The sequence below is a fragment of the Amblyomma maculatum genome, chromosome 2 (assembly GCF_055883805.1).
Source record: "Amblyomma maculatum isolate TAMU_Amacu chromosome 2, ASM5588380v1, whole genome shotgun sequence".
NCBI classification, from domain to species: Eukaryota; Metazoa; Arthropoda; class Arachnida; order Ixodida; family Ixodidae; genus Amblyomma; species Amblyomma maculatum.
Window position 1 is genome coordinate 227,367,205 of NC_139345.1, and position 20,338 is coordinate 227,387,542.

The 20,338-nt window shown below is 43.9% G+C and overlaps 2 long non-coding RNA genes across 4 annotated transcripts; one reads left to right on the forward strand and one right to left on the reverse strand.

The window, feature by feature from the left end:
• Window positions 1-1,243: 1,243 nt before the first annotated feature.
• LOC146201453 (uncharacterized) lies at window positions 1,244-3,846 on the forward strand. Its single transcript, XR_014704888.1, has 3 exons — window positions 1,244-1,465; window positions 3,394-3,507; window positions 3,605-3,846. It is a non-coding gene; the product is annotated as an uncharacterized LOC146201453 (long non-coding RNA).
• Window positions 3,847-9,601: 5,755 nt separating this feature from the next.
• LOC146201454 (uncharacterized) lies at window positions 9,602-19,947 on the reverse strand. Of its 3 annotated transcripts, XR_014704889.1 has the most exons (4): window positions 19,817-19,947; window positions 14,489-14,614; window positions 13,846-14,004; window positions 9,602-9,903 (listed from the first exon to the last, which is right to left on the reverse strand). It is a non-coding gene; the product is annotated as an uncharacterized LOC146201454 (long non-coding RNA). The 3 variants fall into 3 exon arrangements; XR_014704891.1 differs by lacking the exon at window positions 13,846-14,004; XR_014704890.1 differs by lacking the exons at window positions 9,602-9,903; window positions 13,846-14,004; window positions 14,489-14,614 and adding exons at window positions 16,829-17,309; window positions 18,165-18,227 and having other exon boundaries at window positions 19,817-19,942.
• Window positions 19,948-20,338: the final 391 nt, after the last annotated feature.

Below are 20,338 nucleotides of genomic sequence, written 5' to 3' on the forward strand. Positions count from 1 at the left end.
TAAGTTCTAGTTTAAAGGGAAAGAAAATATTTTCAAGATTTCCATAGAACACAATTCTTGCAACTATTGTGAACTGATATTTCTTAATTATGTACAGAATTGAAACCCTGCTAATAATCGAGTGAAAAACCTAAGACACTTTATGGCAAAAGTACTGGTGAAAGATAAGCAAACTCAATGCTTTGGATGAGACCAGAACATGTGCACATATACAGGTGCATATCTACCGGCATATATACGATATATTCCACGGGCATGTATATTCTATATGTACGACATTCTTTCAGCTGCTGTCTGCTAGCGTAGCAGACGACGCGAGTTCCGATGATCGCCTACATCAATCGAAGCAAAGTGCAGCGAAAACAATTATTTGCAAAAACTTAAAAATAATTTTAACAGCAGTAATTTTAAATATGTCACTTATCACTTGCTATATAATTTGACTAATGCATGTTTTCCTTGTGTTTTCCGCACAGTGAGCGACATCGCTGTCGTGCCTACGGCTTTAGCCTTCAGAAGCCAAAAATAGCCGTTCCGAAGTCTAGACTAGACGACTAGCGAGGGTGACAATGGCAAGCATGCATAGAGTTCCTTACACTAACTAGAGGGAAAGCTGAGGGCGCTGCACTTCAGCCACCATGGGCGCGCTAAGAATCATGGGCCGGTGTGCTACTTGTTGCGGGACAGTCGGTTTTTCTCGGGTACGTGGAGTGGCGTTACTGCGATGTTTCTTTTTCGTCATCATCATCATTTGAAAGTGCGTACATAGACCGCGAAAGCCATAGTAGCGAAGGCTCAAAAGCAGACGTCGCCAATAAATGGTTTCCGTTTCCCGAAATGCCACTAAAAACTTCCTGCAGTGATTGCGCAACCATAAATATTTTTATAACGTTTTTTTATTTCAAAGTTTGCATATTAAGTGCGAAATATTGGTATTTGTGCTGCTCAAAACTAAGCCAATAGGAGAAAGAGCCATCGCTTATATTTGATAAATATCACACTGACATGCTGTTTCTCTCTCTCTTTACAATTTATAGTCACAATATTCAATCTTAGGGCATTATTTACGGTAGAACAACGTTTATATTTGCATTAGTTTTGGCCAAAAGTTGTAGTTCTGCACTCGGTAGCTCACCGGCCCATGATGCTTTGAGCGCCCATGGTGGCTGTACTGGCCGTCTGGAAACTCCATGTAAACGCCCATAGACGGCAGCACAGCTTTCCCTCTAGGTAAGAGTAAGAAACTCTATGCAAGCATGACGGCATGTTCGTGCAAACGCGTGTTTGCAAATGTTCTGTGCGGCTAGAATCCTGCGCTAATTATCTGTTACCATAATTTAAACGTAGCCGTCATTATGAATGATTTTTCGGCATTTCATCTGACGCACTAAGTGGTATCACAACTTCTGGCAAGACTCAAAAATGTGAAGCGACTTCTACAAGGCCTACGACATGCTACTCTTCGGTAAGTAAAAAGTTTCTTCTTTTGTGGTAATCCCACCCTGTGTAAGTGTTGTAAGGTTGCATTGGAGTTCAGCTAAATTTTGAGCGTATTTAAGGCACTGACAAAGACCAACATTGACTGAAACGGGCCCGATGGCTACGATGACCGCTGCTGATCTCATTCGAGCGAACTGTCCAAGTGAGGTGATAACTTTTGTTCTCCGTGATTGATTTCCGTAGATTTATTGTATTAGCTTGTCGAACTACGTTTGGATTTACCTGCGACCAGCAAAAAACCAACTTCATTATCCGATTGTTGCCGCCTCAGAACCGTCACTGCATATCCCGGTGACTTCACTGTGATGACGTGAAGCGCTGGTAGTTAGCTTTAAAACTAGAAAACTAGGCCAAAAATGTGTGAACAGCCAAAGACCGGTGGCTGAATGATTCAGTCTATACCTATTGCGACTAGGTTTATCCATGATGCGATTGTGTGAGATGCTGCCCCCCCCCCCCCCCCCCCCCCTTCCGTTGCCGAAGTCGGGCGCAGATTTTTTTTTTTTTCTTTTTGAACTTCCGTTAAGCTTGTCTTTACAAAAGGTAGCTATAGTTCGAGAGACTACTTAGCAATGTAGTCGCTGGAGAAAAAAAATATCTGTTTGCTAATAGGAAGGTTACTTTCGCCAGCAGTTTAGCTGGAAGTAGATTGTGCAGTATGATACCTGATCATTAATGCAAAACATTTTTTCATCACTTGGTTTGGCATGAGGCTGCATGGCAGAATCATTTTTGTGAATACTACTGTGTTAGCACACTGTAGCACATTTGAAAAGAATCCAAAAATTCTTGCGCATTTTTTTCATGTGTTGCAGTTAATTGCAGTTAGGGCAACTTGGGTTGATGAGAGCTTTGCTGTTTTTGTTTTGTCGTCATATTAAACTGCGCGCACTCTAACTTTGTGAAAGCCCTTAATCAGATATTTTTTTTGCTAACTGGGTGATATGGCAGATTTGGGGACAAATCATGGTAACAGCCGTTCAAGGTATAAGAATGTGCTTTTAATTTGCTTAGCGCTGCCAGCTTTGGTCCGATTTGTGTAAGCTATGTCTTGGACTCCATCATGGCTCCTGTGACAACACTCGTAAAACCCTTGAAGGAAGAGGCCATTATCAACTTGCTTGTGGCGACTGCATGCTCTCATGCTGTCCTTCCAATAATCCGCATCATAATTTTGAAGGCATGCACTGTGCAGCAGTGGCATTTGGTTAGTTCATTCCATGCCCTTCAGTCTATGTGGGACTTTTCTCAGAGCCAACAAATGTAATCCTTGTGACCGTGCTGCAGTATCATCAAGATGCCTACTTTATTGCATGGTTACTGACTGCACTACCTTTTCACTGCCAAAACTACCATGAGTAGGCTGGCTTTCAGGACTCATTCATTTTGGGCAGGGGGGGGGGGGGGGGGGGGGGGGGGGGGGGCTTTTTACTATAACTACTGCAGGTGGGTGTGTCTCAAGTAGCATCCCAGCTAAGACAAAAGTGTGTGTCACAAAGCAGCCAAAGCCAAGCCTCGCTCGCACATTTTACGTGCAACCTTTACGAGGCATTGATCTAAGACCATGCACTCACACTGCTCCTAGGAATGGCTTTTTCGTTTTTGAATGGATGAAACATAGTGGGTGTATGTGGTCTTTGGTGCAATGTTCATATGCTCACTCAGCATGTACCTCACTCACCTTTCACTTGTTCCATCTGGAAGCACCATTCAAGGAAAATATTTAGAGACCACATGCTTGTACAACACTTCACTTGTCCCTGGGAGGATTCTCGCCACATGTGTTTTTGCATTTTACTCGTTCCAGAGCAAAAACTTGCACTCGATGACTTGTACTTTCTAACTAAACTAAGCTTTGCTAAATGCACTTTTTTTTTCTCTACACGGCTACAGGAAGCGGCTGCAGGACATGGGCATGCCACTGCAAATGGCTCGGGAGGCTGCCATGAAAGACGTGACGGGCCTCATCAACGAAAAGATTGCATATTTCAGAAGGCAAGCGAAGAGGTAATTGAATAATTTTATACCATTTTGTGTGTGACATTCAAAAAGCATCTAAGCTTGTCAGCTCTGTGATTACTTATGCTTGCCTTTATTACTTTAGGGAACAAGCTGCCAATGGAGCACTGCAGGGAGCAACCACACAAGCAGCTACGGCAGATGGCGATTGCTGAAGAATGCACAAAGGCACTTTCAAGAAATTTTTTGAATTTGGATCTTTCACCATTCAGCTGCGCTGTTTTATGGGTAGCTAGTTTAAAAGGATCTTATTTGTTTCAAGTAGAGAAGCACTTTGCATTGCAAGTACATTAAAGTAATAAATGTGAAAGCGTGTTATTGAATAGAGCTTTGTTGTCTTCATTTCAAGTAATTCATGCAGATCTTCTTCTGGCCCACTCCAAACACAGAAATTAGTCCTGCAAGCATCAACATGCACCAAATGATGAGAGTATGGGTCTAGTATTAGTTCCCTGGTTAATATTCATTGGAGTAGGAACTTCCCAGCTATAATGGGGCAGCATTGATTCCATTATGTTATAATGGGTACTAGTTGGAATCGCCCAGTTAAAACCTATTGGAGTTGTCCAGTTAGAACCAGCTGGAATCGACCAATTGGAACCAGCTGGAATCGTCCAATTAGAACCAGCTGGAATCGCCCAATTGGAACCAGCTGGAATTTACCAATGGGTGTCCGAAAACCTAACTGGTACCAATTGGAAAAATTCCAATAGGAACCAATGAACTTTTTCGGCTGGGGATCGGCGGCCGGCGGCGCTCGCAGAAACGCACACTGCGTAGGTCTGCTTCCGAGTTTACGGCGGGTTTGTTGGCGATGAAAACGTGTATTCTGCAGTATTTCTGCAATATTGCAGAAAAAAATCGATGGATTTTGCCAATGCAGCAGAAGAAGAGCGGATTTTAGGAAAACAAAGCACGCAACCACCAGACTTCTAGATTTACTTTGCACGTTTCTTGCGCTGTACCGCGCTCACGCGCCTAATGCTTGGGCCTGCTTAATGACAGCTTTGTTTTTCTTATCGACTTTTAAACAGTTTGCGCGTGCCTCATGCAAGTGAGACGCAATAGATTAGTAAGAAAGAAACCCATCAACGAATTAGCGGTCAGGGGTAGGTCAGAAGAGTTCAGGATCTCGCTAAAGAATAGGTATTCAGCTCTAACTGAGGATGGCGACATTACCCTAGAGGCAATGAACAATAATTTCAGAGATATCATTACTGAGTGCGCGGTGGAAGTAGGCGGTAGGATAGTTAGAGAGGATACCGGTAAGCTGTCTAAGGAGACGAAAGATTTGATTAAGAAACGGCAGAGTATGAAAGCTTCCAATCCAACAGACCAGATCGAATTGGCCGAGATATCAAAGCTAATCAATAAGCGCAAGGTGGCCGATATAAGGAAGTATAACATGGAGAAAATTGAGCATGCTGTAAAGAACGGGGGAAGCCTTAAAGCGGTAAAGAAGAAATTGGGCATAGGCAAAAACCAGATGTATGCGATAAGGGACAAGGCGGGCAACATCATCACTAATATGGACAAGATAGTCAAAGTAGCCGAGGAGTTCTATACAGATCTCTACAGTAGCCAAAGTAGTCAGGACCGTAATGAGATTGGCGGTAGAGAAAAACAGTCAGACGTTCCACCAGTAACGAAGGACGAGGTCAAGAAAGCACTATAAACTATGAAAAGGGGGAAATCAGCTGGAGAGGATCAGATAACTATAGATTTGCTGAAGGACGGGGGGGATATCGTGCTAGAAAAACTGGCCACCCTGTATACGCAGTGCCTGGTGTCATCGACGGTACCAGAAGCATGGAAGAATGCAAACATTATCCTCATTCACAAGAAAGGGGACTCTAAGGACCTTAAAAATTACAGACCAATCAGCTTACTGTCTGTTACGTATAAGGTATTTACTAAGGTAATCGCTAATAGAATCAGGACAACCTTAGACTGCAATCAAGCAAAGCATCAAGCAGGGTTTCGGAAACGGTACTCTACTATCGATCATATCCATACCATCAATCAGGTGATAGAAAAATGCTCGGAATATAACCAGCCCTTATACATAGCATTCATTGATTACGAAAAAGCATTTGACTCAGTTGAAACCTCGGCGGTGATGCAGGCATTGCGAAATCAGGGGGTAGACGAGCCGTACGTGAAAGTGCTGGAAGATATATATAGTGGCTGCACAGCAACCATAGTTCTACATAAAGAGAGCAACAAAATTCCCATAAAGAAAGGTGTTAGGCAAGGAGACACAATCTCCCCAGTACTATTCACAGCTTGTTTAGAGGAAGTATTCAGAGACTTGGAATGGGGGCAGTTAGGGATAATGGTAGATGGAGAATACCTCAGTAATCTGCGATTTGCTGATGACATTGCCTTGCTAAGCAACTCGGGGGATGAACTGCAAATAATGATTGATGACCTAGACAGAAAAAGTAGAAAGGTAGGCTTGAAAATCAATATGCAGAAGACTAAGGTAATGTTCAACAGCCTCGGGAAGGAACAGCAGTTTACATTAGGTAGCGAAATACTGGAAATAGTAGGCGAATATGTCTACTTAGGACAGATAGTAACCGCAGATCCGGACCATGAAAAGGAAATATCAAGAAGAATAAGATTGGGATGGAGCGCATTTGGCAAGCACTCGCAGATTATGACTAGCAGCTTACCGGTATCGCTCAAGAGGAAAGTATACAACAGTTGCATCTTGCCTGTACTCACCTATGGGGCTGAAACGTGGAGGCTAACCAAGAGAGTTCTACTTAAGTTGAGGACAACCCAGAGGGCTATGGAACGAAAAACGGTAGGGGTAACATTAAGAGATAGAAAGCGTGCAGAGTGGGTCAGAGAAATAACTCAAGTTACCGACATTCTAGTGGAAATTAAGAAGAAGAAATGGACATGGGCAGGACATATGTAGTGCGAAGAGAGGATAACCGATGGTCGCTTAGGGCAATAAACTGGATTCCAAGGGAAGGAAAGCGCAGCAGGGGGACGCAGAAAGTTAGGTGGGCCGATGAGATTAAGAAGTTCGCAGGGGTCAAGTGGATGCAGCTAGCACAGAACCGGGTTAAGTGGAGAAATATGGGAGAGGCCTTCGCCCTGCAGTGGGTATAATCAGGCTGATGATGATGATGATGCAAGTGAGACCAGCAAATTTAGTGTCAAGCCCATGCAGATACCTGCAGTACTTTAGATTGAATCGAGAAAGCCTGGTTCATTATATCGTACTTGACTCGAGGATTAAGCAGGTTAAATGTAGCACTGGCAGCGCACTGCATGGCGAGTTGCTTTAGACTGAGTGCACATCAACTCTGGGCCAGACAACCACGCGCAAGTATTCCCCAAAAATGAGATCACGCCGACACTATACAGGAAACCTCGCCGCACAGGAAAGCTGATTGTTCACGTGTACAGCGCTGATGGGATTGAATTTGCCGATGTGCTTTTTGCGGCCACTGTCATAGAATGTGATAGCGTATTACTGCATGCGCCACTAACTGTAAATGATTTCCTGAAACCAAGGAAAGTATAAGGGATTTCTGATGTTTGTGATGTTAATATATAACGGTAAATTAGTAGTCTAATTATTTTGTTTTGCAATGCCAATAAATTTCACCATGTGAGAGAACTTTTACACACTTGACAGAATTTACAATAATCAGCGATTAATTTTCAGTAACGTTAAAGTGCAAGCTAGGAATTACTCGCTGCGAAGACATCGTTATAAACTGCGCATGGGCACTGTCATGTTCTGGGAAGCCCTTTTACAGGCTGAAAATTTCTTTATCACTAATTATTTAGCAGTGATTAAATCTTACTCGCAAGAAGACATCGTTATAAACTGCGCATGGGCACTTTCATGTTGTGGGAAGCACTTTTACATGCTGAAAATTTATTTATCACTAATTATTTAGCAGTGATTACATCTTATACGAAGCAAAAAAAAAATTAGGGTTGCTTCCAAAACAGATGCCGGATATAAAACTATTCCGAAAGAAATGGAGGTCATCTTATCATGCGACTATAAAGATGTATTTATTCCCGAACTAAACACTGATATTTAAAGGGGTCGTGATACGAAAATGTAGCTGCCCAGTTGCAATTTTCCTTGCTTCGGTAAACATCAGGCATGCCGATTCCAAAATATCTCGTCGAAATATTGCTTCTGCATTTAATAATACCATTCTGAAATCACAGCATTTTTGCGTTCCTGAAGCGACCATGCGACCCTGTAGGCCGGAATTAGAAGTACTCGCCTACGTCATGTTTAGCCGTAAGATAATAGGTTTTTGTTAAAGTTAGCAAATAAAAAATAGTGTATCAATTATTCGCTCACGCAAACACATTTCTTTAACAATCTGTACCCGGGCAGTCTCTCGTTGCTGTCACGTGACGCGCGGTCGGCGGCGGCGGAGGAAGACGGGTGGTGTCTGCTTCTCGCTGCGCGCTGGAACAGAGCGAGAGGTGACACTCGAGTTCATTTTCGGTAACGACGACTAACCTCGCTCCGCCGGGTACTCCAAATGACCATGGTTCCAATCTTATTTGTTGTTGTTTTCTTCTTCTTTTTTTTTGGTGAACATTTATGATGGAGCACAACAACGTCTTGAGCAGTCACATACCACCGGTACAACTTGGTTGTGCGGCCGCTGCTGTAATTTTTTTTCTTTATTCTTGGCGTCATTAACGATACGATGTAAATACGGTTTCAGGTCGAAGAAATCGACAAGTGTGTTCAATCCGAGTGGTGGGTGGAGTGTTTCAGGAGCGGGCGCCGCGGCGCGTACTAGTATGTATACTGCTCGCCTCCGCGCTGCATCGTTGAGAATAGCGTGTCGAGCTTCGCTTCCTTTATTTCGGCTCGATGACTTGAACTATGGCACTACACGGAAAGCGGGAAACAGGAAACACCCAGACGGCTGCTTCAACTACGTAGTCGCCGCCGGGATCTCGCCAGATGCTCTCAAGAGCAGTCGGCATCGGCACGCACCGTCCGCAGCTGCACCTGTTCGAAAGCTTCGGTTAGCGATTGCGCACTCTCGCAACGGTCGAACGTAGGCTAGGCTGCAAGACTCGGACATACATACCAATGCTATAGTGCTCTAGACCAATGCGTAGTTCCGAAACGGCTGGGATCGGGAGGCTGGCGGTCGGGGCTTCTGCAAGCCGGAGTTGTGCCGCGGTTACCGTGGCCTCTCGTCGCAAGTGTTACTGTACCGGTCGCAGGCTCCATCTTCGCCGACCTGGCACCCGAAAAGCTGCGTCGGCGTAAGGCTCAAAGCCCACGATGTAACCATGTTTTAACAGTAGCGACTATATACCCATAGCAGCGACGCTGGAACCTGGGACGTCGGCATGGACGTCGGCCATATTAAAAAACCCTGTGTGAGCGTAGAGTAGGGCACAATTAGAACCTCTAAAATACACCGAGCTCTGTCAACTTTGGCTCAGCAGGCTCCGACAACGGGAGCTTCTCATTCCCAGACGGCCATAGACGTCCGACGGGCGACCGACGGACGTCCGTTTTCGGACCTTCGGACATCCGACGGAAGTCCGGTTATGTTCGATATACGTACAGCGGACGTCCGTCGGACTATCATTCTTGGATCCGGATCGCGTCCCACGGACGTCCGACGGACAGCCGGAGGCGGACATTCGGACGTTTCCCGGAACTTGCTTGCAGGGCCCGCTATTGGTGTAAAAACTTGCCAATAATCGTGTAAAGCTCGGCAAGCATGCGCCTTGGAAATTTCAGTCACATACTAGTGCTCAATGCCTTTGTCGTGAGAGCAAAGCAGACAACAGAATATGCAACAGGTTCAAGTTTCCTGTTGTCTGCTTTACTTTCACACACAAAGCACTGAACAGTAGTGTGCAATTAAAACTTCCATCAAAGAGGCACATATGCTAGCTGAGCTTTACACAAATGCACCATTCCTGAAAACATGCGAAGTGCATAGGCATACCAGCATGCGAGGTTGTAAAAACAGCATTTTGTTTTTTTTTTTTTTTGCTTTATTGCAAAAACTGCATGCTTAAATAGTCTACACTAAAAAATATCCATGTTAAAGCTGCATGCAAACATAGACGGAATGGCATGGTAAAATGCAAGCCAACTGGAGTATTAGGAATCTACTTGAATAATTTTTTTTAATTATCCTTGGCCGCGACAGCTCTTCCCTTGGGGAGGTGGTGGAGGAAAAGGTATTTATTGAAACCTAATATTTCGGAATTAGCGAGGAGATGATCATGTCCTCTGTGGGCGGCCTCCGCAGGCCGGGATTCCAGGAGCTGCTACTATCCTGTGCATTTGCTCGATCAGCTGTTGCTGGTCTTTCAGGCCAAAGATGGAAAGAGCAGGTTGGGCTCCTCCTGCAACAGAAGGGAAAATGAAATTCAAGTTATCTGCGCTGAACTTTGGTTACACATCTCCAAGGGCAACTGCCAGCTTCCTCAATTGCTTTTTCCAGATGGCACTGTACGCATGCATCTCCATTCAGAATTGTCACATACTATATAGAAAGGTCATATAACTGCAGCAAAACCCATGCAGAATAACAAAAGATACAAACGTAGTTTGACCAGAACCTGGCATTCAGTATTTTAATGCTTTTATGTCGTATCTTTGAACATGCCACTCTGACCAAACATGGCATGTTATGCTTGCTGCTATGCGCCCTCATCAATGCCCAAGACAAGGAGTGCACATGCAGAGAAACTAAGCGTAAATGATGCTGTATATGAACATAAAGCACAGCCAGAGTATTGCAGTATTACACAGGTACGCATTGGCGGCAGAAACCTACATTTTGAGCGGATTAACAGGCAGATTTCTAAAGTTATTGTTCCTGCTCTGAAAAAAAGTGATCAATAATAACATCATTTAAAATTGTTACCTTTTTGTTCTGTAAACTGCACGTTTCGCTGGTTTCCATGTACCCTCTACCGAAGACATTCCCTGGGCGTGTCAGGGGTATATCGACATCAACATCTAGGCTACAAGCGTCTAGAAAGCGTCTCTTTAGAGCAGCTGCGACGAAGTAACTTATCTGATAACATGCAAGCTGCTGCAGCAGAATAAAGATAGACATTTGACATGTGGCTAAAGCCCAATGTGGAAGCATAGCCCGCCGCATTGATTGCGCAGTGTTCATGCTTCTACAAGAGTTAAAAGTAAAGTTATTTGTTTACCCACAGCGCTATATGTGACATTACAATAGCAAGGCTTATAGTTACACAAAACACAAAAAGCTGACAACCACAAGCTCCTGATGTATTACCGGCAGCTTGCAGCATGGATGTTAGTTACTGAAATATGGTTGCATAATTCTGGCAACCAGCTGTGCATGCATGTCATGGATTTCTCAACTACGCACAACAAATTACAAAAAATAATGGTATTTATAAATGCAGCCAGCTGTTCACAAGAAACACTGTAGCTTTTTTAGGTGGAAGGTAGTGGCCGCCAAAGAAACTGCCTCTGTCCAAGGGCCGTAATTTTCCCTATGTAATATCGGGGACAAAAGTGTGTGGACTACACAAACTGCAATCAAAGCACATAACTTTCACGTCGACCAGGAAACTCCGACCATACTTGTCGATGTGAAAGTTCAACGTTAGTTCTTTCATGTGTACAAGAGAAATGAGGTCACAATTCGTTTACATCGCGATTCTAGTCCAAAATCTCCAGACATACTGTCCAGACTTTCGCCCCCGCAGTATAAGCCACCACTTGGGTAAGAGATTAGTAAAAGAAGTGTATAAAACACATGAGTGCTGTTGGACAGCCATAGCTATAAAAATGGTATTGACATTGGAGTACTGCCTTAAGGCGGGGCCTAGGGCATTACAAAAGCAAGAGTTAGTGTCCGCTGGTCCTCATTTGAACAAACAAAAAGAGGGGGGGGAGAAATCTACCTCAACTACATGTTTTGTGTGACATCAAGTGGCAGTTAGCATTAAAGATATCACACAGTTTTGTGGAAGATTTGGGAGCGCTTTGCTGCTTTCTTACAGGATTGGACAAAAGAGCTCACCATCTTCAGAAAGGCATGTTATATAGAAATGAAAATAGTGAATTTACTGCATCTGGCCACAACACCTTGCACACGGTGAGGAAGGTGAACTGAAAACTTTATACATGAATGTATATATTTACAACAGGTGAAACAATGACCATGATCTATGCCGAAGAGGCAAGAGATCAAAATCTAGTTCAGAACGAGTTCTCCAGGCCGCGGGGCCCAGTTTCATTAACTTTGGGACTCCGCCCACATTTCTCATCCCCAATAACAACGAACTCACACATGACTGGCTAACAAACATTTTGGCATGTCTTTCCACTTTCATAAGGTTCTTCACCCTCTCCCTAATACAAACAATGCAAAAGGGACAACAAATTCGTTTCACAACAAACGGAATTTAGAGAATGGACCTCGAAATAATTGGTTCACTAGGTCACACGCCAAACTCTCTCCCCTAGGAAAGAAAAAAAGAAAAAAAATTAAAACCCATCAAAACGGAGTCCCACGTGCTCAACCATTGCCCAAAGCTTGCACCCTTGGCGGCTCCTTTTACAGGGCAATTATCGGCGTCCGAGTCAGCACCATTGCGGACCACATCAGAAGAGCCAAACCACATCCTCCCGCTCCGCATCATACCGTCACTGTTACACACTTGCCCTTTTTCAACGCCGCCATCTCCCACCATTGTTGGCATCCAGGGTTAGAATCCTCAACGAGACCCACTCAGCGCGCCTGCACTGAATAATTGTCACTTTTATGGGCTCCCCGACAAGGAGGAGGGCCTTACACCCTTCAGCCTGACAGTGTTTTTTCTTTGAACGATAAGCAGTTCTTCCAAAAGAGGTGCGCGTTTCAAAGTTGTGCTGCCTCCGGGTGATGGGTCCAGTCAGCGTACTAAGGACTCCTTAGTACGCTTAGTACTAAGGACCCCTTAGTTGGTGTATACTGTTCGTAAAGCTCCTTAAATAAAAATGAGCCCCCTACATGACGCAGCAACGAGAACTGCCTGTTCCCGCGTCTTTGAGTGCGACAGCAAAGTCCTCAGAAGAAGGGACTTCTTTCCCTCTCTGCCTACGTTTCCGTTAAGCACTGTAGCTGCTGTAGCTGCCTCTCTGTGCGCGCCTCCCCGCCTCCTGCCCGAGGGCAAGTGGGAGACGGCCGCAACTGGGCATTGAACAAGTGACCCAAAAAGAGTAGACTGTAATAATGATGCCTAGCATACCCACCGATCCCTTACAGAAATCATTAAAAGAATAAAAGCAACACATCAGATAACGCTACAATGTTTCTAAGTGCAAAGTCGACAACTCCAAGTATATAAATATATGTACACCTCTGCACATTAACTAGACAGAAACAGTGCAGAGTAAACTAATAACTCAGTGTCTGGCAACACTATTAAAAGGCGATAAAGGCCACGGGGGGCTACGATTATTAGTACCGTTTTGCCTTTAAACTACAATAACATACTTGTTGCAAGCTTAAAATCAGATTCACACCTGTCCCACCCACAGCAATGTAACACACATCTGACTCGTCTGCAGAGAAAGAGCAAGCTAGACTATTACAGACGCACCCTTGGTTGTTGTTCTGGCATTTTTGAGGGTGAAGAATCTGACTTGTCAGTAGCATGTATATGAATAAGAATCCTATTGAAGTAAATGCATCAGATTACCTGGAGTGGCTTTTCTTTGCTGACCACATATGAGGTGAGCTATAATTTATCCAACTTGGCCTAGCTTTATTCTATGAATAACAAAGCTATAGCAGGTACACAGTCGTTCACTCTTAGGCTGAACATGCGAGTGCGTGGCATGCACTTTTCGAGATGCCACTGCATCCATCGCAGCAGCACACCGTAGCGAAGAGGCAGACAGCATGAAGTACCAGCCTCTAGTCCCTCTACCGCCACTGGGGTCCCAAACTAGAGACCCCTTGTTTTTGCCAGGACAGGCCCCCTTCAGGGTCAGCTAGTGCGTAACCTCCTGTATTTGTATCTGATGGAAATGTTTTCCACCACCACCCACAATACGCAGCTGCGCATCATAGCAGATGTGAAGCAACAACTCCTGGTCCTTCTACGCATAAGCCACTTTGCCTTGATGCATGCCTGCGCACCATAGTAAAGAGGCAGACGACATGACGCAGCAGCTCATGGTACCTTTACACATGAGCCCCCCCCCCCCATTGTACTTCGATGCGCACCATAGCAAATATACAGACTACGTCACACAGCAGCTCCTGGTCCCTCTATGCATAAGCCATTTAGCCTCAATACGCACCTGCGTACCTGAGCGAACAGGCAGACGTGAAGCTGCAGCTCCTGGGCCCTCCACGCACAAGCCACTTAGCATCAATGCACGGCTGTGCACTGTAGTAAAGAGGCGAATGACGTTAAGCAGCAGCTCCTGGTCCCTCTACACATCAGCCATTTTGCCTCGATGCGCATCTGCACACCGTAACAAACAGCCAGATGTGACAAAGAAGCTCCTGGTTTCTCTACACATAAACGACTTTGCCTCAATGCACGTCTGCACACCGGAGCAAAGAGGCAGATGACATGAATCTGGAGCGGCTGGTCCCTCTACGCACAAGCCACTTAGCCTTGATGCATGGCTGTGACGGATGCATTGCTATTTTGCAAACTGCATGTCACACATTCCCATTCAAGTTAAGAGTGGACGACTGTGTAAACGTAAAATACTGGCTATTTACTTCAATGGACAATGACAAAAAGTAACATGGTGGACAATGTAAAAATAATTTGCTGCATGAAGTTTGTTGAAACCAGTTCTACATCCTACATGTAAACAAGCTAAAAACATTACTGTCGAAGGGATGTCCTGTGTGTTTAAAATCATCACGCTCAAACAACTTCAACACTGACAATCATGATTCAATATTAATAATATAGATAATGATACAATACTCACTTTTAGCCATACCAAAGAAATGAGAATGCAAAGGGATGTAGCTGTTTTTTCCCCGTGGATGACAGTTTTTCATGTTCAAAGTGCTGCTTCCTGTTGGCCTACGAAATCGGCTACAGCAAATGGCATCTGAAAAATTTTTGGAAGCCTCATGCTAGTCTTCAACGAGAAAAGCATTGCCATACAGAAGCAGAACACCAATACTTTTATAACACACTAAAAGCACCAACTGCGGTGCTGTTTTTAGGATGACTAGGTACAGGTTTCCGCTGTACGAAGCCAAATGTTAGCCTTCAATAAGGAAAGCATTCCCATACTGAAACAGAACACAACTTTTACAACACATTAAAAGCATCAATTGCACAAATGCTTGTAAGATGACCAGGTACAGGTTTCTGCTATAGCCCACATCATGTGGCCAGCGGTTATCAGAAGCCTTGTATGTGAGCATGATGCCATAGATTCAATTTATGGCTATCACTGTATTAACAAGCATGGGTTTAAAGCTACTTCAATACGATCATCTAAGAACATGCTAAGAGCTTTCAGTGCGAGACATAAGCTCAGTATCATGCACTATAAGGTGCTGCATGGCTCTAGTGTAGCTTTGGCATTATCTCGCTGTCAATAATGCAGTGAAGTTCTGAGGAGTCTTTGAATATCTGTACGGACAAAGCAACAACAATTTTGTTTTCATCTCACTTTTGCTCAGCTCGGTTTTTTTTTTAGAGCCCGCGGCTTGCATGGCCTCCCAATGCCTCTTTTGTATAAAAGAAGGCGTTGCAGGCACCGGAGCTCACAGCCCAACTGTATCGCGGCGGCGGTATGTCAAATTCGTGCCAGAACAGCGCAGAACAACGGGTCAAGAAAAAGACACGTGCTGACTTTTTTTTTCTCTCATCTCCTTGTCCGGTTGTTCTGCGCGGTTCGGTCCCACATGCATAACCACCATGCGCAAGGTGCTGTCCTGGTTTGTCAAAGCTGAAGGAGAGTACTAAACCTTTAGTTATTTAGCAGCTACAGCCGTTCGTTCTACAGAGTCTTGAATATTTGGGGGCTGTAATTTTAAAAATTCCTATGCAAAATATACTACCCCATTCGAGCTGAAATAACGTTCACAAAGTAGCAAAATATCGTCTACGTTATCTGATAAGTGATTCAACGTCGGTACTTGCCTAAATTTTCCGAAATCGAGAAAAAACTGCTCTCGGCGGCGTGCACAATTTTCGCAGAAGAGAGTCGAAAAGCTATTTTGACATGGTGCGTCATCTGTCGGGCAGCGAGGCAAGCGCGCCAACGGCCGGGATGGAGCTTGTTTCAATGCTCGACAGATGACGCATCATGTCAAAATAGCTTTTCGACTTTCTTCTGCGAAAATTGTGCACGCCACCGAGAGCAGTTTTTTCTCGATTTCGGAAAATCTAGGCAAGTACCGATGCTGAATCACTTATCAGATAACGTAGACGATATTTTGCTACTTTGTGAACGTTATTTCAGCTCGAATGGGACAGTAGATTTTGCATAGGAATTTTTTAAATCCCAGCCCCCAAATATTCAAGACCCTGTAGAAACTGTAGTTGCCGTAAAGCTCAAGAGAGAAATATCAGCGGCTGTCCATAAAAAAAAAAAACAACAACCACGCGACGTTTTCACAATGTAGGCATGTCGCACGATACCCACGAAACACAGAAAGAGCTAATTGACATCTAGAATATGTCTAGGCCAAGAAATGGGCACTTCTAAAAGAAGACTCATTTGAGACGTTCTGTAGACCCAAGAGCTACAAGCCTTCCTGTAGCTCCAATTTAGCTCTGCTAACGCTACGCCAGTAGAAGTCTTGAAAACTTCTCGCCTAGAAAATTTTTATGCTTGTTCTAGACATTGCTTCTAGCTGTAGCTCTGCTACAGCTGTGCTAGTAGACATCTTTAAACCCTCTTGGCTAGAACGTTTCTATTCTTGTTGTAGATGTGTAACGATTTGCAGTTTGTGCTCATTGTCCTCAATTCTGCATGTGAGGTCACAGTGCTCTGCTTTGAGAGCATTTTTTTTTCTAAATTTAATGAAATTACACAGTTAACTGGGGAGAAGGCGAATTGATGAAGGCTTGCACTTTGTACAACACAATAAGGCACAGCTAGAGATGGCGAAAAATCAGTTGGGCTGAAGAGAATTAAAATTATAATTATTTTAATAGAATTTTCAATTTTACTCCTTTAACACCCCACCGATTATGTGCCATCTCTAGCTGTTTCTTATTGTGCTGTAGAAAATGTAAGCCTTCACCAATTCACCCTCTCCCCAGTTAACTGTAATTTAAAATTTAGAAAAAAAATGCGCTCAAAGCAGACTATTGTGTGATCTCACATACAGAATTGAGGACAATGAGCACAAACTACAAATCGCTACACTCAATAGCGAACGCACATGCTGAATGTATAAAAAACACATGCTTCTCCAGTCCGAATTTTTATTGCACTCCATCTACAAAAGTAAAAGCAATCAGCAAATAAACTTGTTGACAATATGGATTTGAGAAGCCTTTTTAGAAGGTTCTTCTGCAAAAGTAAATTCCAAACAACCTACACTGGCAAAAAAAAAAACAGTTAAGTTACAGGCATGCATGCAAATGCACTGGTGTAAACTCACTGGAACCATCCGCCCAGAAAGTTCTGCATAAAAATATTTTTTTTTTACAACTTGCATAGATATATAAAATTAATGCACATTCAAGGCATTGGCTGATGAGCTAAATTCAATGGCTTATCGTAAGCTCCAGGTTCTGCCTTTTCCAGGGGTCTGTAAGACAGACAAGATTCCAGCAACCTGCAAAGACACAAAAAAAAAAGCTCAAAATAATCAAGCGAGCCAAAGGCAGTGGCAGTTGAGCTACGTGCCTGAGATTTGTGGGGTTTTTAAAGAAAAATATGCACGGAGAAAGGAAACACCAAAATACGGTGATAAGACTAGCATCTATTCAAAATGCCCGGACCTACCATGAACGCCACTGAAATCATTCACCTAGTAGCCCCCCCCCCCCCCATGCATGAAAAAAAAAAAATCCCTCATAGCTCGCACCACAACATGAGGTCGAGGCAGTGGCCTTATGCTTCGGGCATTGACCTACCGTGAACTGAAAGAACAGTCTTTTCTAGTGTGTTTTAAGAGAAGAAAGTTTTATCACCCTGTACATACACAGAAAACCTTAAAGTGAGCTGAGGTTACTGATTTGAAAACGCTACGGTGCAAAGATGACAACAAAAACGAATAGGACACCATATGCGCACAACTACCAACTATTTATTGGAAGAAAACACGAATATTCTACATCTGATGCCAGTGAAGTGCCGGAATTTTTTCAAACAGACTCATATAGTTCCACATCTTCAACACGACCATTAGCAACAAAATAACTCAGATATATTACTTCAGTTCTACATTTGCTACCGCACATACTTAACACGCATCAGTGAAGTTAACAAAGCCAATACAATACAGCTAAGTTGCTTGTTGGGCGAGTTGGTTGGACAGTACGTTAAAACAGCGCTAGAAACATGGACATATAGAAAGACAAACATGCATTGCTATCTACCCGTGTTTCTAGCGCGCTAGTCAGACGCATCTGCGGTTCAACTTCGGCGCGCTGCATTCACCATACAAGAGAAGTGGAAAGTTACTGACTGTTGATAAATATGAGCTCCATATCACAGCGCAGCAGCGGTTGTAAAATACAGCGCGGGAAAGCTGCAAAATCAGCGTAAATGTCTAAGCGCGGCAAACAAAGACAGCACACCGAACACACACCATCGAGAGCACGTTGAGCAACCGTTGAGCATGTCGAAAGACGAGAAAAGATGAGTTGAACGATCGGTGCGCGCGGGTAGCAAGCAGTCGCTAGCGACTGCAACGCCAAAATGCTAATAAAGCAATAACTGCCTACAAAACCCAACTATTACAAAAACAATTATGAGATTAATTTTATTTTGTTTTTCAATTTAGCCTTATGCTTTGCAAAGAAATAAGAAGAAAAAAACCTGAAATAATAAAGCAATGCTGACAAATTGTAAATTGCATCGGCATCGAGCAGAGCGCCACCACGCAGCAGGCTTCAGCGCGCGGAACGATGTTTGAGCGTACGATCGGCTCTCCTGCTGACTGTTCTCTTGCCCAAGCAACAAATTTACGGCAGTGCGGTGGTTTTCTCGTGCTCCCAAGCAAGCCGGAGTAGATGCATGTCATTCGCGTGCCTCCCGTCTTCTTTCAGGACCCGTATGCTACCCCAGTGCGGCCTTACGAGCGGCAATACGGTGGTTTTCTGGTGTTGGCCAGGCAAGCTGGAAGGAAGAGGCATTCGTAGCATAAAAACGTGTTGTCATTCGCGTGCCTCCCCTCGTCTGTCAGGGCCGGTGTGCAACCCAGTGCAGCTTTACGAGCGGTAGGTTAGCTGGACCGTAAATGACGGGGCTTTGGTTCCCGCTAGAACGAACCGCAGTTTCAAAGTTCGAGGTTATTTTAAAGCGGTCTCTTACCTTCTGTTCCTGATTATCAAATAATAAAGTTGAGACATTGGAGTAATGCAAAGCTGTCTAACAATTTGTGCCGTAATTATTGCTTAATTCCGTGGCTGCAATAAACCATGCGTAGAAAATGTTCGCTGTGATTCGTGAACATTCTTTGAATAGGGATTCAACATTCTGAACAGGGGAAACATGGAGTATTTTTTTGTGGACTTTTAGAAGTTAGTAAACCCTTTCTACAATAGTATTTGTGAAACGTTTCTGAATAAAGAGGTGTTTGGAAAAATATCTAATTGATGTCTCTAAAAACCATATCTGAGACGTCTTTGAAAAGGCGTCTTAGTATAGACGTGCTAACGAAGTTTTCCAGGAAACTTCTTTCCATTGACGTCTGTGAGAGGTTTTGTTCCAGAACAAGATGTTTGTAGCCTTCCAAAGCTGTTTAAAGAAGTTTATTAGACGTTATGTGTTTCGTGGGTAGGCTCGAGTGCTAAAGTTTTCTCGTATAGTTTTTACAACTCAGCACGTTGCGCATGGTTAACAAAATAACTCCTTTAAAGCTCAGGCAGGCACTCCTTTATCAGAGGCAGAGAAGTTGAGCGGCTTACTGGCGCAGCGTCCAGGAATGCCGAGAAAGATGGCCCTCAGACTTGAGGCTGCACTTTAGTTAGTCGGCGCGGAGCTTTCCTGTCAGTCTCGCCTAAAACACTCGACCGTTCGGCTGCTGTACAGAGCTGTTTCCTTACCCAAAAGCGCAGCACCAACAGTGCATCGAAAAGTTCCACTAAGGAAACAAAAGTTCGGTGAAATACTTACTTTGGAATCGGCGGGTGAACAAAGTGTGCCAGCCGCACCAAGCCACAGCAAAAACAATGCTAGCAGTGCATTACAGCCGTAGGTATTTGTAACTGCGCAGAAAATGCAGAACACGGAAACGTGAAGCCATCTTCCATGACAAAACTTCAACTTGTTAGGTGGATTAGATTGGCTCATTTCAGATTTTTTTGAGGATAGGTTCGGTTTCGTTCTTTTTGAGCTTGCTGCTTGTTGCGTCTATTCAGCCACTGATTAAAATTTCACCGAAGCATCATGATAGAAAAATGTTTAATGGTCATTATCCTTTTAATCAGAAATTTTTGAAGGAAGAATTCAACGATGAAACATGCAGAAAATAAAAAAAAACAACTGTTTAATGGAAACGCTTTCTATCGCATCGATTCGCTCTGGCATCATATAATGCAGACTTGACGGCATTACTGATTTATACGCAGTTCAGACGAGCACGACGACTACAAACTATATCATAGCTGTCTAAAAGCGAATCCAGTGGCGGACGTA